This window comes from Stegostoma tigrinum, chromosome 29, assembly GCF_030684315.1.
Source record: "Stegostoma tigrinum isolate sSteTig4 chromosome 29, sSteTig4.hap1, whole genome shotgun sequence".
Lineage (NCBI taxonomy): Eukaryota > Metazoa > Chordata > Chondrichthyes > Orectolobiformes > Stegostomatidae > Stegostoma > Stegostoma tigrinum.
The window spans coordinates 3,849,872-3,862,982 of record NC_081382.1 but is presented as its reverse complement, the minus strand read 5'-3'; positions in this window follow the sequence as shown (position 1 = coordinate 3,862,982).

The following is a 13,111-nucleotide window of genomic DNA, read 5'->3' as shown; positions in this document are numbered from 1 at the left end:
ACCCAGCAACAGTGAAGGAATGGTGATATATTTCCAAGCCAGGACAATGAGTTGCTTGGATGGGAACTTGAGGTGGTGGTATTTGCAAGTATCTGCTACCCTTGGCCTTCTAGACAAAAGTGGTGGTGGGTTCGGAAGGTGTTGTCTGAGGAGCCTCAGTAAATTTCTTCACTGCATCTTTTAGATGGTACACATTGCTGCGACCCAACTTCAATGGTGGACGGTGTGGATGTGATGCCAGTCAAACAGGCTGTTTGGTCCTGGATGTGGTGACAATCTTCTTGAGTGTTGTTGGGCCTGCACTCATCCAGGCAAATGGGGAGTATACCATCGCACTCCTGACTTGTGCCTTGTAGATGGCGGACAGGCTTTGGGAAATCAGGAAGTGAATTACTTGCCGTGGTATCCCCAGCTTTTGACGCACTCTTGTAAAAATCTGCATATGTGGTGAGTCTAGTTGAGTTTCCGGTCAATAATATCCTCCAGGATGTCAATATTGGGGAATTCAATGATGATAACACTGTTGAATGTCAAGGGTGGTGTTAAATTGTCTCTTATTGAAGAGGGTTATTAACTGGCATTTGCATGGCACGAATGTTACTTGCCAGTTGTCAGCCCGAGCCTGGATATTGTCCAGATTGTGCACACTTGGACAAGGATTGTTTCAATATCTGATGAGTCGCGAATGATGCTGAACATTGGTCACTGATGATTGTGTATTCTGGTGTTACACTTGAAGGTTCTTGAAGAAGCAGCTGAAGATGGTTGGTTCTATGACACTACCCTGAGGAACTCCTGCAGAGATATCCTGGAGCTGAGATGGCTGACCTCCAACAACCACACCCATCTTCCAATGTGCCAGGTCTGACTGCGATCAATATTCCCCTGTTGCCCATTAATTCCAATTTTGTTGGGGCTCCTTGATGCCACACCTAGTCAAATGTGGCCTTGATGTCAATTTCTTTTAATATTCACTGCTTCAGTGGTTCAAGGTACTGGGCACATCTTTAGACTTCAGTGTATTTTTCATCAGGAGTCCTGGGGAAAGTTATTGCCCGCAGCTGTCTGTGGTGCACTGTCCCTGTGAGACCAGGAGAAAAATCAGCTCCAACCAACCAGGCCACCGTCTCATCTCAACAAGGTGAGGAAGTGCGCCTGTCAGGCCATCGAGTGACACACATGTTTAGACACTGGAGAGATCCATGATTCTCGAGAAGTGTTTGTTCAGGTATTGTATGCCTTATCCTACAGCAGGTGTGGAGGTTCAAATCACAGTGTGCCAGAATGCACCAAGTTTGAAGAGAGTCTGTAAGAAGTTAGGGCTGTTTGGGTATTAACAAGCTCAAGAGAGAGAACAAGAGAAACAGTGAGGGAGTGAGGAGGGTGAGGCGGAGAGAGAAAGTGAGCTAAACAGAGAGAGAAAGACAGCCTGAGAGACAGCGTGAGAGAGCTAGCCTGAAACAGACAGACACATACAGAGAAAGAGAGAGAGAGAGAGAGAGAGAATTCTTTAATATGAGCTTAGTTTTGGCAGGAGCTCATAAGTCCTGAGAGATTGTCTGGTTCCTCACCTGCTCCATTCACAGTCCATTAGCCTGCATCACGTCAGGGAAAACAAGGTGTAGAGCTGGATGAACAGAGCAGGCCAAGCAGCATCAGAGGAGCAGGAAAGCTAACGTTTCAGGCCTGGACCGTTCACCCTCCACCTCAGGGAATTCTAACATAAGGGAATACATTTACCTTTGCTGCTACTTCAACCATCAAATCCACAGTCAGTAACTCCTGGCCCTCTCCACCTTCTGAGTGTAAGCAATTATGCAACTGTGGTCGTCCCATTTCAGAGAGCAACCAACAGTTCAAGTCATGGATCTGCACCTGGAGTTACATCTAACTGAACCAGGTGGTTTTGTAACAGCAGTCACTGTATTAGTGCAATCTAGGATGGATTTTACTTCATTTGAACTGAGTATTTTCTCATTATTCAGAATATTCTCATGTCTGAACCATAGAGCTAGTGGCAGGAGGCTACATCAGACAGAAACCAGTACATGGGGAGGTGATGGCCTAGTCGTATTAATCACCAGGCTGTTAATCCACAGACCCAGATAACATTCTGGGGACCCGGGTTCTACCGTGGCAGATGGTAGAATTTAAATTCAACTAATATCTGGAATTAAGAGTCCAATGGTGACCGTGAATCCATTGTCAATTGTTGTAAAAACCCATCTGGCTCTCTGATGCTCTTTAGGGAAGGAAACTGCCACCCTCACCTGGTCTTCTAGATCCACAGCAATGTGGTTGGCTCTTAACTGCCCTGTGTCCAATTAGGGATGGGCAATAAACGCTGCCCGGCTAGTGACTCCCTCGTCCTGTGAATGACAGGGTGTGAATAGTACATGAGTCCTCAGTAGAGTACAAGCAGTGAGTGCCTTGTATGAGGTCACTGATGCCCTCACTCTTCACATAACCAGTTCTTGCTGCATGTCAAAGTTATTGGGTACAGTCCTCCTGGACTCTGCAGTGGTAGGAGGTCAGGGGTGCTTACGGTATTGTTCTGTCGGCGTCCTCATATCCGTGAGGTTGTTAGTTATGGCTTTAATTCCGGATTGCTTATGGGGAGTGGCCCCTCACTCAAATGGTGCATTCATTGCATCACTCTGCTGAGACCTGCTGGGCTTGCATATGCAAGCACATACATCCAGCAATGAGAAGCAGCATCTGTTAAGTGGCTCTGAGCCAACATGACCAAGCGTGCAAGGACTCTGGGTTCCATCTTTTCTTGACTTTTGGACAAGTCTCCCACCAGATCAGTGGGGCACCACTGATGAAACAGAGCAGGAGAGAGGCTAGGCATCTTAACCAATAAAATGTGCTCCCCAAATGTTGACACAATGCTAATAAATTGGATCGCCCTTAAGTCAGCTCTTCCTATTGCACACAACATATTAACATTCCCTTTCTTCATTCTTGTACAATTACTGTGCCGAAGAACTGGAGTCTTCAGATAATGGGATAGCCAAATATTTGCTTTTCACTTCATCACCATCTCATTACTTCCCCAGACTGAGAATGCCTTTCTCCTTTTCTGAAACCTGCACTAAGCAATCCCTTCACATCACATCCTTGCATTGTTTGGGCCCACCTTGCAGCAGATCCAGGACACAGAGAAGGAGAGGCAAATTAACAATTTTCAGTCTTAGCAGGGAAGGACCAGCCACCAGTTTAAAACCACCTTGACCATCTGTCGCACCAGGCATTCCTGTCAGCCTCAGTTTGGGATCAGTCTCAACTCCCAACTCACACTTCCAAATGGATCATTCAGTCTTCAAATGATTCACAGCTGGAATTAGTCAGAAACCACAAATTAACTAATTTTTAATGACCATTTAACTACACAATTCGCTGTCAGCTGTGAAAAAAATGCTGAAAGCTCTAGGTTCAATTCTTGATCAACTGGTTTTATTAAAGTTCTTCACTTTAACTCCTCTTTAACACTTTTCTGTACGCTGATGAAATTCTGTTTTCGTATTTACACAGCGTTTGTTTCTGTTACATTGACCTGGTTATCGGCCTTCTCTGTACTCATCTGCCTTTTAGTGCTGCAAAAATATTTCTGAAACAGTTGCATTATTTTCCATTTTAGAATACTGGAATCTTGCAGGATGAGACCATTCAGCCTGCTGTACAAGTGCACTTTCAGAGGGCAGTTAAAAGAAAACTCACATTTCCTCCGGTGTGGAGTCACATGAAGGCCAGGTTGGGTAATGTTGGCAGATATCATTCGCTAAAGGATGCCAGAACAGTCTTTACAACAATCAAGCATAGCTTAAGGTCAACCATGGGGCCTGCTGGAGTTGCACATCGCAGAGTGCTTACAAATAGAACTTCAGCTCTCAATTCCAGATTGGATTAGAAACAAAAATGCAAATTGCAGGGAAAACTCAGCAGGTTTGACAGCGTCTGTGAAGAGAAATCAAAGTTAACATTTCAGGTCCAGCAACTCTTCTTCTGAACTGATGGTATGAAAAGGTTGGTATATGATTCATTGGAGGCTCAGCACCAGCTCTTGGACACCTCTTCCAATCTCCCCCTTGAACACCCAAGCTATTGTGTCCACTATGGTCACTAACCTCATTTCATCTGGTCATTTCCCTCTGTACTGCCTCCAAGCTTATAGTCCCCGGATCCAACACAGCCCACTTTGACTTCCTTCCCAAAATCCAGGACTGGGCCGGCAAACCCATTGTTTTTGCCTGCTTCTGCCCCATAGAATTCATCTCTTCCTACCACAAGTCAATTTTTTTTCTCCTCTTGTCCAATCCCTTCCCACTTACATCCACAAGTCCTCTGGTGCTTTACATCAGTTGCACAATTTCCAGTTCATGGGCTCCGGCCACCTTCTCTTCATCATAGATGTGCAATCCCTTTACATGTCCATTCACCACCTGGTTGGTCTTAGTGCTCTCCGCTTCTTCCTGGGACAGAGAGGCCTGAACTAACCCCCTCCCTCTTCCATCTGGCTGAACTCAGCCTCACTTTGCACAACCTGTTCTTTGACTCCTCTCTCTTTCTTCAGGTCATTGGTATGGCCATGGGTACCTGCATGAGCCCAGGGATGCCTGTCTCTGTGCAGTGCGTGGAACATTCCTTATTCCAGTCCTACTCACAACTCTTTCTCTGGTACTTCAATGACATCATTGGTGCTGCTTTTCTCTCTTGTCCAAAATTGGAAATGTTGATCAATTTTGCTTCCGATTTCTACCCCGCTCTCACCTTCACCTGGTCCATTTGACTCCTCCCCCCTTTCCTCAACATCTCTGTTTCCATTTCTGGGGATAGGCTGGCCAACAATATCCACTATAAACTCACTGCCCCCCACAGTTACCTTGACTATACATCCTCACACCCTGCTTCCTGTAAGGACTCCATTCCATTCTCCCAGTTCCTCTGTCTCTGTCACATCCTTTCTGATGATACCACCTTCTACAAAAGACCCTCCAAAATGTTCACTTTCTTTCTCAAATGAGGATTCCCAGCTACTGTGGTAGACGTGGCTTCTCACCATGTCTGACCCATCTCCTGCACTTCTACCCTCACCTCTTCTCTTCCCTCTCATAACAACAAAAGGGCCCCCTAGGTCCTCACTTAGCATCCCACCAGCATGCACATCCAAAGGATCATTAGCTGCTATTTCTGCCACCTCCAGCAAGCTGCCACCATTACACATATATTCTCCTCCTATCCTTTGTCAGCTTTCCACAAACTGTCTGCTTTAGGGCATCCTGGTTCACTCTTTCTCCACTCCCCAAACCTTCCCAAACTCCCTTGGCACCTTCCCCTGCAATCACTTCCTTCTTCATTAGCTAAAGCTGCAAACATACCAGCTGCGTGAAGCAGCGATTTACCTGCATTTAATTCAATCTAGTGTCCTGTATTCACTGCTCACAATGTGGCCTTCTTTACACTGGGGAGATGAAACACAGACTGGGCAACTGTTTTGTTGAAGACCTCCACTGTGTCTGTAAAAATGACCCAAGCATCTCCAGTTGACTACAACACACCACCATGTTCCCTGGCCAACATCTCTGCCTCAGGCCTTCGTAGTGCTCCTGTGAAGCTCAGTGCAAACTGCAGGAACCACATCTCATCTTCCACCTCAGTATCTCACAGCCCTTAGGGCTTTAGTAAATTTATCAGTTTCAAAACGAGAACTTCCTCCTCCATGTTTGTTACCTGTTCCCACTCTCCTATTCTGTGTGGGTTGCTCCCAACACAGCCTCCTCATTTTCATCCAAACACACTCCTCATTCACACCCAATCAGCATTGATTGACTTCCCTTTATCTGCTTACCTTGAGTGCCTTGACCTCTTTCAGCAGTGTCCCCAACTAAGTGACTCATTCCTCCCACAACCCCAAATTAGTTTATGGACTGTTAATTTGCTGTGAATTGGACATCAGATATCATTTCATTTTCACTTTGATGGTCACTTGTAATCACTTAGGAGATTTGACCGAGAACGAGACTTTGTGACTTTTTTAAAACAAATAACAATTAGTGATGTTGAAGAGATAACAAGGTGTGGAGCTGGATGAACACAGCAGCATCGGAAAGCTGACGTTTCGTGCCAAGACCCTTCTTCAGAAATGGGGGAGGGGGAGGAGGTTCTGAAATAAATAGGGAGAGAGAGAGAGGCGGATCGAAGATGGATAGAGCAGCAGATAGGTGGAGAGGAGACAGACAAGTTAAAGAGGTAGGGATGGAGCCAGTAGAGGTGAGTGTAGGTGGGGAGGTAGGAAGGAGATAGGTCAGTCCAGGGAGGATGGGCAGGTCAAGGGGGCGGGATGAGGTTAGTAGGTAGGAAATGGAGGTGCAGCTTGAGGTGGGAGGAGGGGATAGGTGAGAGGAAGAACAGTTTAGGGAGGTGGTGATGATCTGGGCTGGTTTTGTGATGTGGTAGGGGGAAGGGAGATTTTGAAGCTTGCGAAATCCACATTGATACCATTGGGCTGCGGGGTTCCCAAGTGGAATATGAGATGCTGTTCCTGCAACCTTCGGGTGGCATTATTGTGACAATGCAGGAGTCCCAGGATGGACATGTTGTCTAAGGAGTGGGAGGGGGAGTTGAAATGGTTTGCGACTGGGAGGTGCAGTTGTTTGTTGCGAACCAAGCATAGATGTTTTGCAAAGCAGTCCCCAAGCCTCTGCTTGGCTTCCCCAATGTAGTGGAGGCCAAAATGGGAACAGCAGATACAGTATACCATATTAGCCGAGGGAAGGGATTGGTCAAAATGGAGAAATGTTGATCCAAAGAAAGTTTTTTCATATTGTCAACCAGCCTACTGTCAAGTATGAGTTAACATAAATGGCGCCATTTTTGAAGAAGGGTCTAGGCCCAAATGTCAGCTTTCCTGCTCCTCTGATGTTGTTTAGCCTACTGTGTTCATCCAGCTCCACATCTTGTTATCTCAGATTCTCCAGCATCTGCAGTTCCTACTATCTACTGTCAAGTACGTGCATTCAGACACTTTTCTATAAACGCATTCACTAGTTTGTGCTCAAGTATCTACCTAAAACATACAGCATGCACCCTGGTGTCAGCAAAAGAAGCCAAGTGGGTAGAGTTTGGAGCCAAGTGCGTAGAGTTTTTTGCACTCATAACTATTCGAGCCCATAATCTTGAAGCACAGCCTAAGCTTTCCAGGTTTAAATTTGTATTTTTGTTTTCATCTACCTCCGAAAAGGCAGTTTGATTAACATTGACAATAAATGAAAGGTTCATATAAATTCTAACACTTAACACCACCTCTGATGTTACTGAACTTTCTACTTGAGTTAGAAATGGAGGGGGAAAAGTCTTCCAGCGTGTGGACTTTTAAATAAGTCACCAACAAACTAAAGAAAGAATTCAATTTCTGAGAGAAATTTCTTTACCCATAGAGGGGTCCAAATATAGAACCTGCTACCACAAGCAGCTGATTCCAGACCCTCTAGACAACCAGGGATGTTCAGTAGTGATAGCCTAGCCAGTTACTTTCACAATCCTGCGATGTAATTAAAAAATAAATCTGTCTGAAACAGCCTCGGGGGAAGAGATGAAATAGAACACATGATGTAGGGTGGAAGATGTCTAAACAGCAATACATATTAAAGCTACATTTCTTTCAGGGAAGGCTTCATCAGCACTGTCATAAGCAGTGTGAGCATGAGTATGTCATCCAGCCCTTTGAGCCTGCTCCACAATGTTGATCCTATCATGGCCTTACTTCCGCTTGTCTGTCTGTTGTCTATAAACCTTGACTCCAATATAAATAAGGGAAGATAAGTCATTTCACTGGACTAATATTCCAAAATCCCAACCCAATGTTCCAGGAACATGGATTCAAATTCTGACATGGCAGATAGTGAAATTGGAATTCAGTCAAAAAAAATCAGATATAAAAATAATGACCATCTAACCACAGGCAATTATTGTAAAAATTCATTCGGTTCACTAATGTCCTATCTGGGAGGAAATCTGCCAAACTTACCTGGTCTGGCCTACAGGTGATTTCAGACCCATAGCCCTCGAGGCAACCAGGGGTGTTCAGTAAGTGCTAGCTTCACCAGCTACTCTGACAATCCTGTGATGTAATTAAAAAATAAATCTGATTGAAACAGCCTAGGGGGAAGAGATGAAATAGGGCACACGAAGTAGAGTGGAAGATGTTGAAACAGCAATACATATTATATCATATTAATATTAAAGGATTAAATTGGAGGATATGGAACTGTTCAGATATCTTCTGGATTGGCTTTATGCAGGACTAAAGTCAACAATTCCATGTATGCTATTAGTTATGAAGTTTACGGCCTTTAATTGAGTTGAGAAGACTCAGGGTCTCTTTCCATCCCTTTCTCTGCCTTGTTTTCTGTTTTGCAGATTTAAGATGGAAAGCTATTCTTAGGTAGAATCAGTGAGCAACAGCATTCTGACGTCCACAGTTCCAAATTCTGAAACCTGTATTTATTGCCATGGTTATACTTAATTGTAATGTTTTCATTTCAGGCCATAGGGATTGTGCAGAAAACATGAAAATGATAGTATGACAGAAAACAGACCATATGGAGGGCAGTGGGTTGTTATTTCTGAAACTCTACACACTTCAATTTTAGCCTAAGCTGGGAATCGAGTAGTTTCAGGTTGGATGTGGCTACATACTGTCTAGTTTGACTTCAATGTGTTATAAAATCAGTTGGTATATAACATGAGTGCCTTTTCTAAAACCAGATTTTTTTTTCATAGAATCCCTGGAGTATGGAAACAGGCCCTTCAGCCTAACAAGTCCACAGTGACCCTTGGAGCATCCCACCCAGACCCATAACCCACCCAATCTACAGACCCTGAGCAATTTAGCATGGCCAATCTACCTAACCTGCACATCTTTGGACTGTGGGAGGAAACCGGAGCACCCGGAGGAAACCCACGCAGACACGGGGAGAATGTGCAAACTCCATACAGACAGTCACCTGAGGGTGGGGTCAAACCCGGGTCCTTGGTGCTGTGAGGCTGCAGTGTGAACCCCTGAGCCACCATGCTGCCCTAACAGTTTTTGCCAGGCTAAAACCAGAACTGTAATGTAATAAGGAGCTCATCTTTATTCATTCATGGGATGAGGGCACCCCTGGCCATTTATTGCCAACCCTAATTGTCCACAGGGCAGTAAGGATCGACCACATTGCAGTGGGTCTAAAGTCAGATGTAGGACAGACCGGGTACAAATGATAGTTTCCCTCCCTACAGGGCATTAGTGACCTAAATAGGGACTATTTTGACAATCGATAATGGCTTCATAGTCAACATCAAATCTTAATTCAAGACTTTTTTTTGTTATTGAATTCAACATCCACCATCAGTTGAGTTAGGATTCAAACCCAGATTCCCAGAACATTACCTTGGTCTCTAGATTAACTGCCCAGCCATAATACCACTAGGTTATCATCTCCCTTTAAAGTGTAATGTGTGATTATTTTGTCTATTGGATTAGACATTACACCCTAACAGGAACATTCATTGTCAAAGTTTAATTTGGAAAAGTCTTTCCCCTTTCTATGTGGAATACAAGATGTGGGGAAGAGCCCACATCTGATGAATGGCAGATACTAGAGTCTATGTAGTATCCTCTTCTACCACCTCAATGTAAACAAGTGGGGTACATGAATTCTGTTCATTTGAAGACTAATGGGAGATTATTTACAGCCAAACTAGACTAGACAGTGAGTTATACAAACATACAAGCAAGGAGCTGGTGTAAGCCATTCAGCCCCTCGTGCCTGCTGTGCCTTCAATAAGATCATACCTGATCGGATTGTAACCTCAAATCAACATACCCACTTACCGCTGATAACCTTTCACTCCTTCACCCAAGAATATATTGAAATTTACTCTAAAAATATTCAAGTACTCTGTCTCCGGCACCTTTTCTGGAAGAGATTCCAATGTCTCACAACCCTCTGAAAGAAAAGCTTTTGTCCCTTCTTTATTTTTAGTGGGCTACCCCTGGTCAATGAAGAATTGATTCTCCTGTAAGACAAAACATTCTTTCCACATCTAATTTGTCAAGACCCCTCATGATTGTTGGATTGGCCATTCTAAATTGCACCTCAATGTCCAGTGGTGTGCAGGTTAGGTGGGTTAACCATGGTAAATTCAGGGTTTTGGGGGTTAGGGTAGGCTGGTGCAGACTTGATGGGCTGAATGGCCTCTTTCCGAACTGTAGGGATTCTGTGAATTCTAAGATGATTAGCTCATTTGTACATGGTTGTTTCAACATTATGATTTTTGCAAACCAATTGGTCAGGAGATCACTGCTTGCTGTTTGGGATATGGACCATTGATTGAGAACTTCTTGGTTTTCCTCATTGTTTTCAATAGAAGCTCCTATTTTGATGTCTATGGGCTGGAACTGTGATTAGTTTGAAAGTGACAACTATATGGAGAAATGTAGCTTTCTGCATGAACTTGTGTAATTATAGGTGCACTGCAATGGAGGAGTTGAAGAATGAAGTATGGCTATTGGCCTGGCTTCAGATAGACTGAGGCAGGTTACAGCAAGTGGATGCTGGAATATAGTCCACAGTTGTGCAATGTCTTGTCTGATGTCAGTAGTCGCTTTATTCTCTCGCTATCCCTACAATCCTGGACAATGTTAGGTTCCTTGATTGTACCATTGCCATCACTGAGCATTATCAGTGAGTGTCCTTCCACAACTATGTCCAACAAAATTTCAAACACTTTCGTCTTTTTTGCCCTAAAGTGGGACGCCCTTCACATCTCGTTCACGTGGCCATTAGAGACCCCAGGGAGGGAAAGGTCATCCTTTCCCACATCCTCCAGAGCCCTCACCATTTCTCCTTTACTCATTGAGATTGACTGTGTAGTGTGTTACTCCCAAGCCAGTGTCCTCATTCTGACCTCACCAGACATAGTCATTGTCCCTGTCCAATCTCTGGAGCCTTGCCTGCAGTCCCCATGTGTTTAATCGTGGCTTCTCTGGGTCACGCGAACAGCTTCAGGCATATACATTGCCACTGCATCCACTTTGAATGAGGGGAAGATACTGCATTTCTGACATTTCAGACAACCATCTCAGCATCTAACAGGGTAAAAAGCAATGCAGTAGGGCATATGAACTTACGTTTACAGGAGTACAGCCGAGACACAGGTGATGGATACCTGTGCCACCTAGGTGACCTCAAACTGTTATTTTCTTTATTGCTACGACTAGGCCCTGACCTGACACCTACAGCTGATATGGAGATGTTCTGATGATTTGTACTCCCTGATGTCTAATACCCCGGTGGTCTTGACTTCAGGCAGGCTCCAGCCCAGGTATAGGCACACTCTTCTCGGCCCCAGGTGCTGTGAAGATAGTGGCAGAGATGTGACACCTCCATAGTGTCTGGAATTCTAACCCAAGGCAGGGCTGCCTGTCATAGAATCATAGAATCCCTACAGGAAACATGCCATTCGGCTCAAGGAGTCCATGCCGTCTCTCCGAAGAGCATCCCACCCTATCATAAAATCATAGCGTCATATAGTTATACAGCATGGAAATAGGCCCTTTAGCCCAAACTGGTCATTCTAACAATGTTGGCAACTCAGCTAGTTCCAATTGCCCACATTTGGTCCACATCCTTCTAAACTCTCCCCAACCATGTACCTGTCCAAATGGTTTTTAAATGTTGCTATCGTACCTGCCTCAAACACTTCCTCTGGCAGCCCATTCCATTTACGCACCACTGTCTGTGTGAAGAATTTGCCCCTCAAATTCTTCTTAAATCTTTGCCCTCTCACTTTAAACCACTACCCTCTCGTTTTCAGTTCCCCATCCCTGGGAAAAAGATGATATGCATTCATCATACCTACGGCCCTCATGATTTTGTACATCTCAATAAGGTCACCCCCAATTCTCCTAAGTTCCAAGGAGTAAAGTCCTATCCTGGCTAACCTCTCCCTATAACTCAGGCCTATTAGTCCTGGCAACATCCTTGTAAATCTTCTTTTGCACACTTTCCAATTTAACTAACATAACAGTGTGGAGCTGGACCAACACAACAGGGCAGGCAGCATTAGAGGAGCAGGAAAGCTGACATTTTGGTTTGGGACTCTTCTTCAGAAAATTTACTGAAGAAGGGTCCCAACCCGAAAGATCAGCTTCCCTGCTCCTCTGATGCTGTCCGACCTGCTGTGTTTCTCCAGCTCCACACTGTTATCTCTTACTCCAGCATCGGTAGCTCTTACTAGCTCTACCAGTTTAACTATGTCTTTCCGATAAGCGGGTGACCAAAACTGTACACAATATCCCAAGTACAGCCTCACCAACATCAGATACAGTTGGGGAGGTGACGGCCTAGTGGTATTGTCATTGGACGGTTAATCCAGAGACCCTGATAATGTTCTGGGGACCCAGGTTCACATCCCATCATGGCAGATGGTGGAATTTGGATTCAGTGATATATTTGGAATTAAGAATCCAATGATGGCCATGAATCCATTGTCGATTGTTGAGAAAAACCCATCTGGTTCACTAATGTCCTTTAGGTAAGGAAACTGCCATCCTTTGTACTTTGGAAAGTCAAACCAAGGTAGGTTTTGTACAGTAAATTGAAAGGTCCTGAGCAGTAGAATCATAGAAGCCCTACAGTGTAGAAACAGGCCCTTTGGCCCAACATGTACACACTGACTCTCCGAGCATCTCACCGAGACCCATCCCCCTATAACCCACCTAATCTACACATCCCTGGCCACTATTGGCAATTTAGCATGGCCAATCCACCTAACCTGCATACCTTTGGCTGTGGGAGGAAACCAGAGCACCCTAAGGAAATCCATGCAGACATGAGGAGAATGAGCAAACTCCACATAGACAGTCGCCCAAAACCAGGGTTAGAATCAAACCTGGATCCTTGACGCTGTTAGACAACAGTGTTAACCATTGAACCATCATGCCACCCAGACTGTCTTGCTTCCTCAGCCTGTGGGTGCTTTTGGAGCAACTGGGACTGAGACTGTAGTGTCTCAGTCACTTTTCACCTTGCCATTGATACCATATACCCATAATTATGGTAAT